We start from the raw sequence: 12,842 nt of genomic DNA, 5'->3' as shown, positions 1-12,842 counted from the left end.
AAGGGAAATGAGAAGGAGGGGCTGTTCACATATGAGAGCCGTGCTGTCTGACCTGGGCCAATACTCACTACTTGTCACGGTCATACGTTTTTGCTGTATAACTAGTATTTTGATGCTATGCCCCTTTATTTTTGAAAATATGATTTTTCAACTTTCAACTGACTGGGAATTTTTCAATTTGAACTGAGACAAAGCAAACTGTTTAAAAATGCAAGAGCACATTCTGAGGTAAGGATGTGGAACCATCAAATCACTCTCAGGGGCATGCGAAGAGACATATTTCCTATAACTGTGACACCCATCAAAACTCATGACTGTCTAAGGAAGAGATGTCAAAAATGCAAAGTACTGGACATTGAAACAATGGCTGCTATAGACAGATGCACCCAAAAGCTCTCGGAAATACACAACGGATGAAGCATTTCAAGGCAGGGCTGCCAGCCACGAGAGAGAGATAACAAGTGACACAGGCGGTGTCCATAAAGTCTTCAGCAGAGGAAACAGGCTGAAGGTTGCTCTCTCTCTCCGTCTCTTTTTTTTTTGGAAAAAGTGTCTTGTCCGGTTAGAGAAGTCAACTCTACCAGAAACCTACCAGCAAACCAAGATCTTGCAATAATTGCAACAGCTTCTATATCTGACCACACCCAAGAAACCAGCTAACCTAAATCGGCTTAATTGTTTAAAATCTATACCTCAAGGACAATCAAAAGGCACCTAACCGTATATTCCTTTACCTTTTTTTTATTGGGCTCTAACTCCCCCTATCTTTGATATCTGTGTGCATGTGTGTGTCTTTGTATGTGTGTATGTGTGTGTGTGTGTGTGTGTGTATTTCTGATACCTGTGTGCGTACGTGTGGACCTGAATTGCTGCACGAGGGCTGAATGCTTAACGTGTTTTTATTATTTTTTTCTCAGGTTTAATGGTTAATAAATTTGCTCTTTCTTTTGACTCAAGAAAACTGTGTTTGATTGGCTCCTTATTGATCCCAGCTTAAATAGCTAAATACATTCTGATTTGGAAAAGACATATTCCTCATGTAAAAGAAATTTAAGCCTTGGTTGTGACCAACCAAGGAGGTTGGATAGGAGGGAACAAGTTCACCCTTCTCATCTGGTCGTAACACTAGTGTGATGACCCATGTGTTTTTTAAAAATTCATTTTCAGGATGTGGATGCCGTTGGCTAGAGCAGCATTACTGCCTATCCTTAATTGCCCTTGTGAAGGTGGTGGTGAGCTGCCTTCTTGAACTACTGCAGTCCATGTGGTGTAAGTACACCCACGGTGCTGTTAGCAACAGTGAAAGAACTGTGATACATTTCCAAGTCAAGATGGTGAGTGGCTTAGAGGGGACCTTCCAGGTAATGGTGTTCTCATGTATCTGCTGCTCTTGCCCTTCTAGATGGTAGTGGTTGTGGATTTGAATGGTGCTGTCTAAGGAGCCTTGGTGAGTTTCTGCAGTGCATCTTGTAAATAGTATACACTGCTGTCACTGTGTGTTGGTGGTGGAGGGAGTGAATTTTTGTGGATGTAGTGCCAATCATGCAGACAGCTTTCTCCTGGATGGTGTTAAGTTTCTTGAGTGTTATTGGAGCTGCACTCATCTAGGCAAGTGGAGAGTATTCCATCACATTCCTTACTTGTAGATTGTGAACAAGCTTTAGGGAGTCAGGAGTTGAGTTACTTGCCACAGGAGAGGAAATTTTGGTGATTCTTCCAACTGACCTTCATCCCCTTTCAACAATCTTGATGCTATTGTTCCTGTATCTGCCTGGAACAAAGTGGATCACTCTTGACTCATCAATTTTCACACGTCTCACATTTCCCTTCCCTCAGTACTTGGTCAGCAAACTGTCCAAATGTTGATTGTAGTTTCATGACTTGAATCAATACCATAGCATCCCATGTTGTACCACTTGGGATCACATTAGTGGAAGGAGGTAGGTTGACTAACCCCTCAATAAAAAGGTAGAGTGTTGCTTTGTTTATATTGGTGAGGAATCCATCATGATTAGCTAGAAGCAAGGGTAATTTCCTCAATGTATGAATCAACATCTCATCAATGTCCACTTTCTCACTGGCAAGTAAGTTTTGATTAGCTTTCACAACAATCTCCCTGCCCTTTACATTGATTACTGTACAATTTCCTTGTCTCCTTAGAAGACTTCAGTTTCACCTTTTTGACAGGATCATGAAAGCTGACATCCTGGTATTGTAGTCACTTCTGAAAAGAAGTCAAGAATGCTTCCTTTCTATTTTCCTTGACCTCTGTAAGGTCCTTGACCACAGGTGCTGGTGCCTGTGATACAACTGATCCAAGAAAGGACCAAAGAGATTAGCCACGTTTTGAATAATGCCCATGACATTTCTCACATTGGTTTGGAGCTCTCCCTTCTTGTCTTGTCCAAGTCGATGCATCCTGTGACCAGCCATCCCTTGGCAGTTTCTACTTATAGAAGCCCTCTCATGCTGACAAGGCCCATCTTTGTACAGCTCCCTTATGGAAAGTGAATCCTGTCAAACATCACTTTGTCTTGGAGTCACCATTTTGGTAGTCTGTTGAATACCTTTGTCATGAAGATCTATGCTCCAGAACTTGCCGCACCCCGAGCCAAACTGTTCCAGTACAGCTATAGCACTGGCATTTATCTTGCAATGTGCAAAAATTGCCCAGGTATGTCCTGTACTGTGGCAATTATGGTTTTATCTAATGTGTAATATACCTTTAAGAAGAATGCTGTTAAGGAAGATCACATGATCTTGAGTAACCAAAAGAAGAGTAGCACAGGCTACCTCTTGTGGTTAGTATTGATAGCGTAGAGATAGGGTTTTAAATGAAAGGGCAAATGGGCTAGAATTTTCCTGTTGGCCTGCAGAGGTGGGCCCCGCACACCTACACATAAAATGACGCGCGGTGATGTCAGGCGAACATCCTGACATCACCGTGCGCCTTCGCGATATTTGGGAAGGCACGTGCTATAAGTTTAGATGTGTGCCTGCCATCAGTTAACGGGCCAGTTAAGGCCCTTGAGACAGCAATTGATCTCGATTTTTCACAGCCCGTCAGGATGTTGCACGGGCGCAACAGGCAGGCGGGTAGGAGATATTTGTATAAACCTCATCCATGGGCGGGATAAGAGGGGTGAGTGGGGTCGTAAATGTGATGCTTGAGGTACTTAATTGTGAAAGTAATATGTCTGAGGTGCAATGCCGAAGGAGGCTCCATCTCTCCCTTGAGACAGTCACCTCCATCTGTCAGATATTTGGCCCTGAGAACTCCACAAACTGTCTGGGTGGACACCCCATGCCAGTGGCTCTAATGGTCACAGCTGCCCTTAACTTCTATGCCTCTGGCTCATTCCAGGGGTCGCTGGGTGATCTCTGCGGTATCTCCCAATCGGCTGTCCACACTTTTCTCAACCAGGTAACAGATGCTTTATTCAGGCGTGCATTGACTTTCATCCACTACCACTGGGACCAGGCAAGTCAGACATGGTGAGCCAGAGCCTTCGCAGTGATTGCTGGCTTCCCCAGTGTCCAGGGTGCAATAGACTGCACACATGTGGCCATCAAGGCACCAGCGGGTGAGCCCGGTGCCTTCGTCAACAGGAAGGGCTTCCACTCCATGAATGTGCAGATAGTGTGTGATCACAGGATGCTGATTCTACAAGTCTGTGCAAAGTACCCAGGCAGCTCCCATAATGCCTACATCCTCAGACACTCCCGGGTGCTGAGGCTCTTCAGTTCTGCAGCCCAGCTGGGTGGATGGCTGCTGGGTGACAAGGTCTATCTCCTCAGAAAGTGGCTCATGATGTCTCTCTGCCATCCAAGAACAGATGCTGAGCAGTGGTACAATAGGTGCCACATCTCCACAAGGGCTGTGGTGGAGAGAACCATCGGTCTTCCCAAGATGCACTTCTGATGCCTGGACCGCTCAGGGATGCAGTCCATTACCCCCCAGATAGTGTGTCGCTGATAGTGGCTGCATGCTACACTCGCCCGAATCTGGTGCTGGAAAGGTGTGATGCAGTGGATGAAGAAGATATAGATACAAAAACAAAAATTGCTGGAAAAACCCAGCAGGTCTGACAGCACCTGTGGAGAGAAAGACAGAGTTAACGTTTCGAGTCCATATGACTCTTCATCAAAACTAAAGAGAAATCGAAATGTGGAAAATATAAGCTGTTTAAGGGGGATGGGACAGGTGGAGCTGGATAGAGGGCCAGTGGTAGGTGAAGGCAAAGGAGAGATTGCCAAAGGTGTCATAAACAAAAGGTCAAAGGGTTGTTGACGTTGGTGATATTAGCTAAAGGAGGTGCTAATGGTGACAATAAGGGTAGAAAGCAGGACGAGCAAGGTACAGATAGCCCCAGTGGGGGTGGGGCGGGAAGAAGGGATCGAAATAGGTTAAAAGGTGGAGATAAAACAATGGATGGAAATACATTTTAAAGATAATAATAGAAATAGGTGGGAAAAGATAAATATATATATAAAAAAATAATTATTATTAGAAAAAAGGGGATCAAAAAGAGGGTGGGGATGGAGGAGAGAGTTCATGATCTGAAGTTGTTGAACTCAATGTTAAGTCTGGAAGATGAGGTGCTGTTCCTCCAGTTTGCGTTGAGCTTCAATGGAACATTGCAGCAGGCCAAGGACGGACGTGTGGGCATGAGAGCAGGGTGGAGGGTTGAAATAGCAAGCGACAGGAAGGTCTGGGTCATGCTTGCGGACAGACCAAAGATGTTCTGCAAAGCGGTCACCCAGTCTGTGTTTGGTCCCTCCAATGTAGAGGAGACTGCATTGGGAGCAGCGAATGCAGTAGACTAAATTGAGGAAAGTGCAAATGAAGTGCTGCTTCACTTGAAAGGAATGTTTGGGCCCTTGGAAGGTGAGGAGAGGGGAAGTAAAGGGGCAGGTGTTGCACCTTCTGTGATTGCATGGGAAGGTGCCATGGGAGGGGGTTGAGGTGTTGGGGGTGATGGAGGATTGGACCAGGATATCCCAGAGGGAATGGTCCCTATGGAATGCCTACAGGGGTGGTGAAGGGAAGATGTGTTTGATGGTGGCATCATGCTGGAGTTGGCTGAAATGGCGGAGGATGATCTTTTGAATGAGGAGGCTGGTGGAGTGATAAGTGAGGACAAGGGGGACCCTTATCATGGTTCTGGGAGGGAGAGGAAGGTGTGAGACCGTTTGCGCGGGAGATGGGCTGGACACAGTTGAGGGCCCTGTCAACCACCAAGATGTAGACACAGTTGCTCCAGATGCACACGATGAGTCCAGCAGTGAGTCCAAGGAGGAGCATGCACACGAGAATGCTGAGGGAGTAGACGCTGACCCGGGCATACTGCAGGGAGGTAGGGACACCCAGGAGGCTTTAATCCAAAGAACCTACAGCAAGCATACCACAGATGGACCTTCAACACATGCCAGGGCTGCTGGCTCCACACTTGATATCTGAGTGCAAAATCAGCTTGGATAATAACATTAACTAAGGCCCTTGTCAATAAAGCTCAATGTCAAACAACTCACTCCTAACATCATGGCTTCCCGTCCACCTGCAGAAGTCAGGAATCACCCTGAGGCATAGCAGCATGTCAACATTTATTGAGTTAGCAAAAGTGAATTCATAAAGCAAAACAAAAATGGTACTGGACATCACACCAAGTCTTTAACTAAGTACTATGGGCCAACATAAAAGCACCAATGAGAAATCCATGGTGTGCCTAATGTGCCTTAAATTTATGCTTACGGGTGCTCCGTCTAGGTGCTGTCCCCTCGCTGGCTGTGGCATCTGAGACAGCCTGCTCACTGCGCTGTTCTGTTGGCCTCGATGACCTTAGCGGAAGTCCTTTGGTCCGCGGAACATTTGATGGTCCTGCCTGGGAGGGAGCGGCCAATTCCACAGCTGGCTTCTCCCCAGTCACTGCAGCCTCATCGGATGCCATGGTCACTGGCAGAGAGTTGGAGGAACTGCTGCCCTCATCCGGAGCGCCCTGAGAGGAGCCTGCAGAGATAACAGGCAGCTGCTGCACCGACATGAGATTGCTTCGGACCTCCATACTCACCATAGATGGAAGGGCACCAAGCTGGGAAACTTGGTGCCCAAACCATCTCCCACACTGGCACTGATCAGCTGTGGCCAATGCTGCTGTGAGGGTTTGCTTGTCTGAGCGCAACCCCAGGAGGGATTGTTCTCTTGGTAGTGTCTCTCCATGAGAGTTGACACTCTCTCCATGGAGGAAGCATAGTGCTCAGCCATGAGGCTCATTGCATCAGTGATGCTCCACGTGGACTCCTCCAACATGGGGTCCATGCCACACATAGCCTCACGTATCTCCGCCAGATCCTCCTGCATACGCTGCTGCACTTCCAGCGTTCACTGCCTCATGGGCGACTCCAGAGGCACATTATCAGCCACCGACCGAGCAAGTATCTGGTCCTCAGCAGCCCTCTGACTGCAGGCACCCTCGGCACTCTCTGTCTCTGCTCGCACCTCAAGTGAGTGTGAGGTGCCCTCACCGCCATGCCCCGGGACACTAGCCAAAGATCGACTTCCCACCGAGGTGCTAGTACCTGCACTGGTGCCTGCCTGGCAGAGATGGTGTGACGCTGGTGAGTTGATTTCCTCATGAGAGGTGGCCCTCTGCCTCCTCCTCCCAGCCCTGCTCTGGTGAAGCTAAAAGGAAGAAAAAGGACATTTGATTAGTTACAGTGCAGACAATGTCAATTTGCATGCCGCTCTCCCAGATCATTATGTGCTCATCCTTCCATAATCAATGGTCAACCATGTTGCTAACTTCAATCACTGAGCACTCAGCAGTGCTCGCCAAACATACCTCCTCATGCAATCCCACCCTCGCCGCCACCAGTGGACCTGGGGGCATGGCGCCTCTCAAAGTCCATGGCCTGCTGCTCAAAAGCCGCTAGGCTGGCCAACTGGGCCTGCCCTCCACCAGTTTACATTCATTTTGATGCATTGTGCACAGTCTTTGCCTGAAAAGGAGAGAAGAGCATTGATTAGTCCGGCCTGCACCTGGATTCCCATCGCATCCCTGAGTAGGACATTGCAGGGCTCCAATTTTTCATCACCCCACAGTTGCCGCACACTCACCCAAACATACCAGGGCTGACCCCCCCTCCCATTGGCCTTCACATGTGGCACCACAAGGTGTTACTTTTCTGAGCAAGGAGGCACAAGCACATGGATAGATTGGTGCCCCACCAACTGGAAGCTCCCCTCCCAGCATGTTGGCACCCTGACTTTGACATGCTTCCCAGTTCCAGCGCTCTGCCTAGGTGCAGATTCTTGATTTATAACCCCATTCTATACTCTGAGTGTCAGTGTCACACATGCTGCAGATGCAGAACACATCCCAGCTCAGCCCTCTCAGGGTGACCTGGGCATGGGCAATCTCTGCTGTCACGCCCAGTGAGGGATCCATGCCATGAGCGATTCAATGACATTACTGTACTCAGAGTTGGCAGGAGTGTGGATGGGGTGTGGGGTTTGGGGGAAAGGGTGACGGCTGCATTAAGTGACTTGAGGCAACATGGTACTCACCCTTCCTGAGCACAGGAGATCATTCAACATTTTGCGGCACTGGAGCCATGTGCGCCGCACCACATCATGGGAGCTAACACACTCAGCCACCTCCCCCCATGCACGTTTTGTCAGGTGAGGGGGCCTCCGCCTCCCATCCCTTGGAAGAAGGACCTCCTGTCGCACTGCCACCTCCTCCAGCTAGGCACTCATCTGAAAAATGAGGGGCACACTGCCCCGCTGGCCTACCCTCCGGCCTGGCCTGTCCCGATGGCCTACCCTCTGGACTTGCGTCACCAGCGTTGCCCCTCTGCAGAGCCCTCGCTCAGCCATTGTAAGCAGCCTTACCAAGGTTGCCGGGCCTTTCTTTGTACAGGCCACCGGGTCGCCTTTGGACCCGGCGGGCTGAGCATACCTGCCCTCTCCCGCTATGCACATGAGTCGTAAAGTACGCTGGGCAGGCCTTAATTGGCTGGCCCGTGTAAAATGGCGGCACGGACCAGATCGCCGGCGGCAATTGGCTCCATGCCCACCCATGCCTGCTCCCGCCCAGCCCGCCTGACATGGGGAAAATTCTCTCCATGTAATTGTTGCTGAGTTCCTTTGTAAATAAATATAATGTTTTCCACCTAAGAAGTGCCTGCTGATTAATTCTATATATAGTACAAACTCGGCCACCACGTACAACAAGCGTGCAATGAGGATCCACAAGATCCAATAAACTGGCAGTGAGGATAAGGAGAGGATAAAGCGAGCATAAAAGAAGTTAACCGAAGAAATCAAGAGAAAAGAAATCAGGCTGTACCTTGCACAGTAATTGTAAGTAGAAGCTCCATTCAAATCGATGAAATAACTCCCTCAGAATGCTGCACTTCAGAAGAATCGATCCTTTCGATCCAGCGGCAGAAGATTGGTCTCATTACATTGAACACCTCGCATTCTTTTTCCAAGTGAACGAGATTACAGGGGAAGAGAAGAGGCGGGCAATCCTCTTAAGTATTTGTGGAATTAAGCCTAAGGCTTGATTCGAAGTCTGACAGCACCCAGTGCACCAGATTCAAAAAACTTTGATGAATTGGTGGACCTCGTGAAGAGTCATTATCAACTAATGCCCTCAGTAATGGTACAAAGCTTCAAGTTTAACTCGAGAAATAGAGCCCCGGGGGAGACAGTTACTTGTTATGTGGCAAGTTTGAAGCTGTTAATGGGACATTGTGAGTTTGGTACATCTCTAAATTACATGCTCAGAGATCGTTTAGTGTGTGGTATGAATGAGGGCATGATTCAGAAGAGGTTATTGTCCAAAACAGATTTGGATTTTAAGAAAGCACCAGAGAATGGCCATGGAAAGTGCAATAAGAGATTCAAAAGCCATAAAGGGAGCGCAAAATGACGTTGTCTTTCACTTTGGGCGGGAAGACTGTTTGTACTTTTGTACCACCTTGCACGGGTGTCATTGTCCATTACGGAAGCCAATTAGCAAAGCCACCAGTGTTGGTATTGAGAACCAGAGCAGCAAGCCTTCTAGGGTGAAACTGGCTAAGGGATATCAACCTTGATTGGCCACTGAGATTCTGAAAGGAAGCTGGTAGCATTCCTGTTTTGGGAAAGGAGTGTATAAGGACTCAACAAACCTATAGAAAAGCAGGCTATCATAAGCTAAAACCTGGAAGAACAGCAGAAGGAACTCAAAGAGACCCTGCTTGATGACAGAGTTTGAGATGACGTGAGCAATCTCTGAAAGGAAAAAGAAAACCTGTTGAAAGACCTTCACACACGACAAGATTCCCTCAGGTCTAAGTTTGTACCTCTGGAAAAGTACGAAAAGAGACAAAAAGAATTGAGCACTTCTCTGAATAAACTGAAAGGTGAATTGGCAGGGAAGACACAACAATGCTCAATTTTCCAGGAGGCAGCAAACAAATATAAAAAAAAATGGAAGAGCTGAAGAGTCATCTACATGAAGTCAAAGAGGCTTTGGAGGTAAAAGTCGCAGAATTTTCTAAGAAACAGGCAGATGATGAAACTTTGCGCGACACAACCATTGAGTTCACTCAAGTCAAGTTTGCATCTGAGAGTAGTCTGGCCAACATTGAAGTCGAAAAGAAAGCCGGGATTAAAGTCAGTGCTAGAAAGAAGACGGCATATAGAAGGAAGACACAGAAACACAAATAAGATTTTAATCCCGGCAGCATACACGTGCACTTTTGTACGTAGGCCTGGAAATCAAATTGCAAACGTCGATGCGCTGAGTCATTTGCCTTTATAAGAGAATTATGAGGATGTCCCAGTTCCACAGGAACATGTTTTACTGTTAAATTTCTTCGATTCCTCGCCGGTTTGTGCCCAACAGATCAGAGACTGGACAAGTCAGGACCCAGTCGTATCTCAAGTATGAGAACAAGTGCTTCATGGTTGGTCAGAAGAGCCTGTACCTGTCAAAATGAAACTGTACTCCAACAGAAGACATGAAATAGCCAGTCAGGATGGCATCTTATTGTGGGGAGCATGAGTGATAGCTCCTCCAAAGGGAAGAGGGTCACTGTTAATTGAACTACACAGTGCACATCCAGGAATATCCCGAATGAAGACTATAGCATGCAGCCACCTATGGTGTGCTGGGATGGATGGAGAAATGGAGATTTTAGTGAAGAATTATGCACAATGTCAGCAATTGCAAAAGGTCCTTCAACAGCTCCATTACACCCTTGGGAGTGGCCACGAAGGCCATGGATATGATTACTCATTGACTATATGGGACTTTCATGGGAATAATGTTTCTGATCATTGTTGACACCCACTCAGAATGGTGGACATATGAGGTGAAGTCACCAACGTCTTCTGCTATAATTGAGAAGCTATGTCAAAGTTTTGCTATTAACGGACTACCAAAAGCAGTTCTGTTGAAGGGTCATGAGGACTCGAAACGTCAACTCTTTTCTTCTCCGCTGATGCGGCCAGACCTGCTGAGTTTTTCCAGGTAATTCTGTTTTTCTTTTGGATTTCCAGCATCTGCATTTTTTTGTTTTTATCTCTGTGTTTAATTGATTGCCACTCCTCTTCAAGAAATGCCTACCTTGAAGAAGTTCTGCTCCTCTCTGCGACAAGATTTCCATATCTCTCTTTTGCCTTGTTCACCTTCATTGCTTTCCATTTCTCTCCTGGGAGTTCTGTTGGAGGGTCATGAGGACTCGAAACGTCAACCCTTTTCTTCTCCGCCAATGCTGCCAGACCTGCTGAGTTTTTCCAGATAATTCTGTATTTGTACCAAAAGTAATCATTTCTGGATAATGGCACAGCATTTACGAGTGCTGAATTTCAACGGTTTATCAACCTCAACAGTATCACTCAAGTAAAAACTGCATCGTACCACCCTTCCTCAAATGGGCTGGCCAAAAGGGCAGTTCAAACTTTCAAGTCAGGCATGGAGAAGTTAACTGGAGATTCCTTAACAACCAAGCTAGCACACTTTCTTTTTCATTATTGGACCACCCCAACAAAACAACAGGCGTCACACTTGCAAAGTCATTGATGAACACTGTCTTAGGACAAAATTGAGCTTAATAATGCCAAATTTAGTGGGGAAGGTGGAAAGGAGTCAGGGAAGTCAAAAAGCTAGACACGACTGGCATAGTTGTGAGGGGAAATTTACCACAGGTGAGCCAGTGTACGTGAAGAATTTTGGAGAAAGACCAAAGTGGTTACCGGGTGAAATAAGTACAGTGACTGGACCTTTATCTTACCACGTGGAGGTGGAAGGCTGAGTCATATTGAAGGGTTCTCAAAATTCCCACATTTTTCATATCATCAGCAAGGATATGACTTTTGGACTTTTATGGCAGAGTTTATGGCAACTGCTGAGTTAATTGTAGAACCCTGCAGATAGGAGGCTAGGCCCATGAAGGCCTGGGACTGGACATGCCCGGGCTTGTTGAGTGCAGTGTAGATTGTTGTCTGGAACCAGACAACGAGAGGAGACAGATTATGCATTCTTCCCTTTAAAACAATCAACCCAGAGAAAGACTTCATCTTAAAAGAATGAAAGCCCATCAAAATCTTGCATAAATAATCATTACTAACTACTAAGGCAGGAAGGCAGCAATCAATGCAATTATGCAAACCTATCAATACTCCAAATATACAATGGCTTTCAGTTCAAGACTAGTTACGGGGACAGGAAGACAATGATAAACATCATGCGAGCCCGTTAAAAACGAGACCACAATCACCTGAAGAAGCCCAAATCAGACAAAGAACTTACCTTGATTTGGTTTCAGATAAGAAATTCGAAAAAAACCAGAATAACTGGGCCACCAGTTACAAAGGGGGTGAGCAGTTTAAGCAGTGTGAGCAGTTTTGGAGCGGTTGAAGCAGAGTTTAAGCAGGGAGAGGGAGCTGAGCTAAGCGGAGGGAGGAGATCTGGAGGTTTTGCAGGCCCGCAGGCGACATCACTGCGAGGGGCACGGGGTGGCAGGCTCAACCGAAGACAACAAGGCTGCAACCGCAGCCCTCCACGAATGTTGATCACCCACAACTGTGCACTCCAACCAACTGAAGAACCTTCACAGATTCCACAGACCAGGACCACGTGGGGACGGCAGGCCCCAGAGGACACAAAGAGCGTACCCCAAAACTGCAACCGGCTTACTTGGCTGGATTTTGAATTTACAAGGAGTCCTGGTTGGTGAGCATGATCCCTGACCTCTCCTAGTTCAATTTAGTTAGGTTTTGGGGATGGAACAAGGGTAAGGGGATTAGTAGCGTGATTTCCCTCATTATGCCGTGTGTTCCCCATTCTTAACTAAGTATATTTTGTAGGTCTGTATAATCTCAGTGTAATCCTAATGTTATAAATTCATTTGTGACTTCAATAAACCCAGTTTTTTTTTCTTGCACCAAAACCAGTTGTCTGCTGCACTTTGTCACAACCCCCAAATAAGTCCAAGGTCTAGAACCCAGGGAGTGGGAGCGATTCGGACCGCTCAGAAGTCAGAGGTGAAGCTGTCACACACCACCACCCGCTAATAATGGCAACCGCGGCAGGACCTTGGCAAAAGGGATGCAATGCAGTGGACACTGATTTGGAAAAGAGAACTGTAATGGAAGGGAGGATTTTAAATTATGTGTTCAGTATGGTGAATATGGGAAAAAAATGGGTCACTAATCTGTTAAAGGCTGGGCGCCCAGTAGATGCTGCAGCTAAATGGACAGAAGGGTAGGGTCATAAAAAATCCATACAAAAGGCCGTCTGGCTGATGTGCTTCAAGAAACAGATGCAGCTTTTGGACAGGCTCGTTGA

This window comes from Carcharodon carcharias, chromosome 4 (assembly GCF_017639515.1).
Source record: "Carcharodon carcharias isolate sCarCar2 chromosome 4, sCarCar2.pri, whole genome shotgun sequence".
NCBI lineage: Eukaryota > Metazoa > Chordata > Chondrichthyes > Lamniformes > Lamnidae > Carcharodon > Carcharodon carcharias.
Note: the sequence above shows the minus strand (reverse complement) of the source record.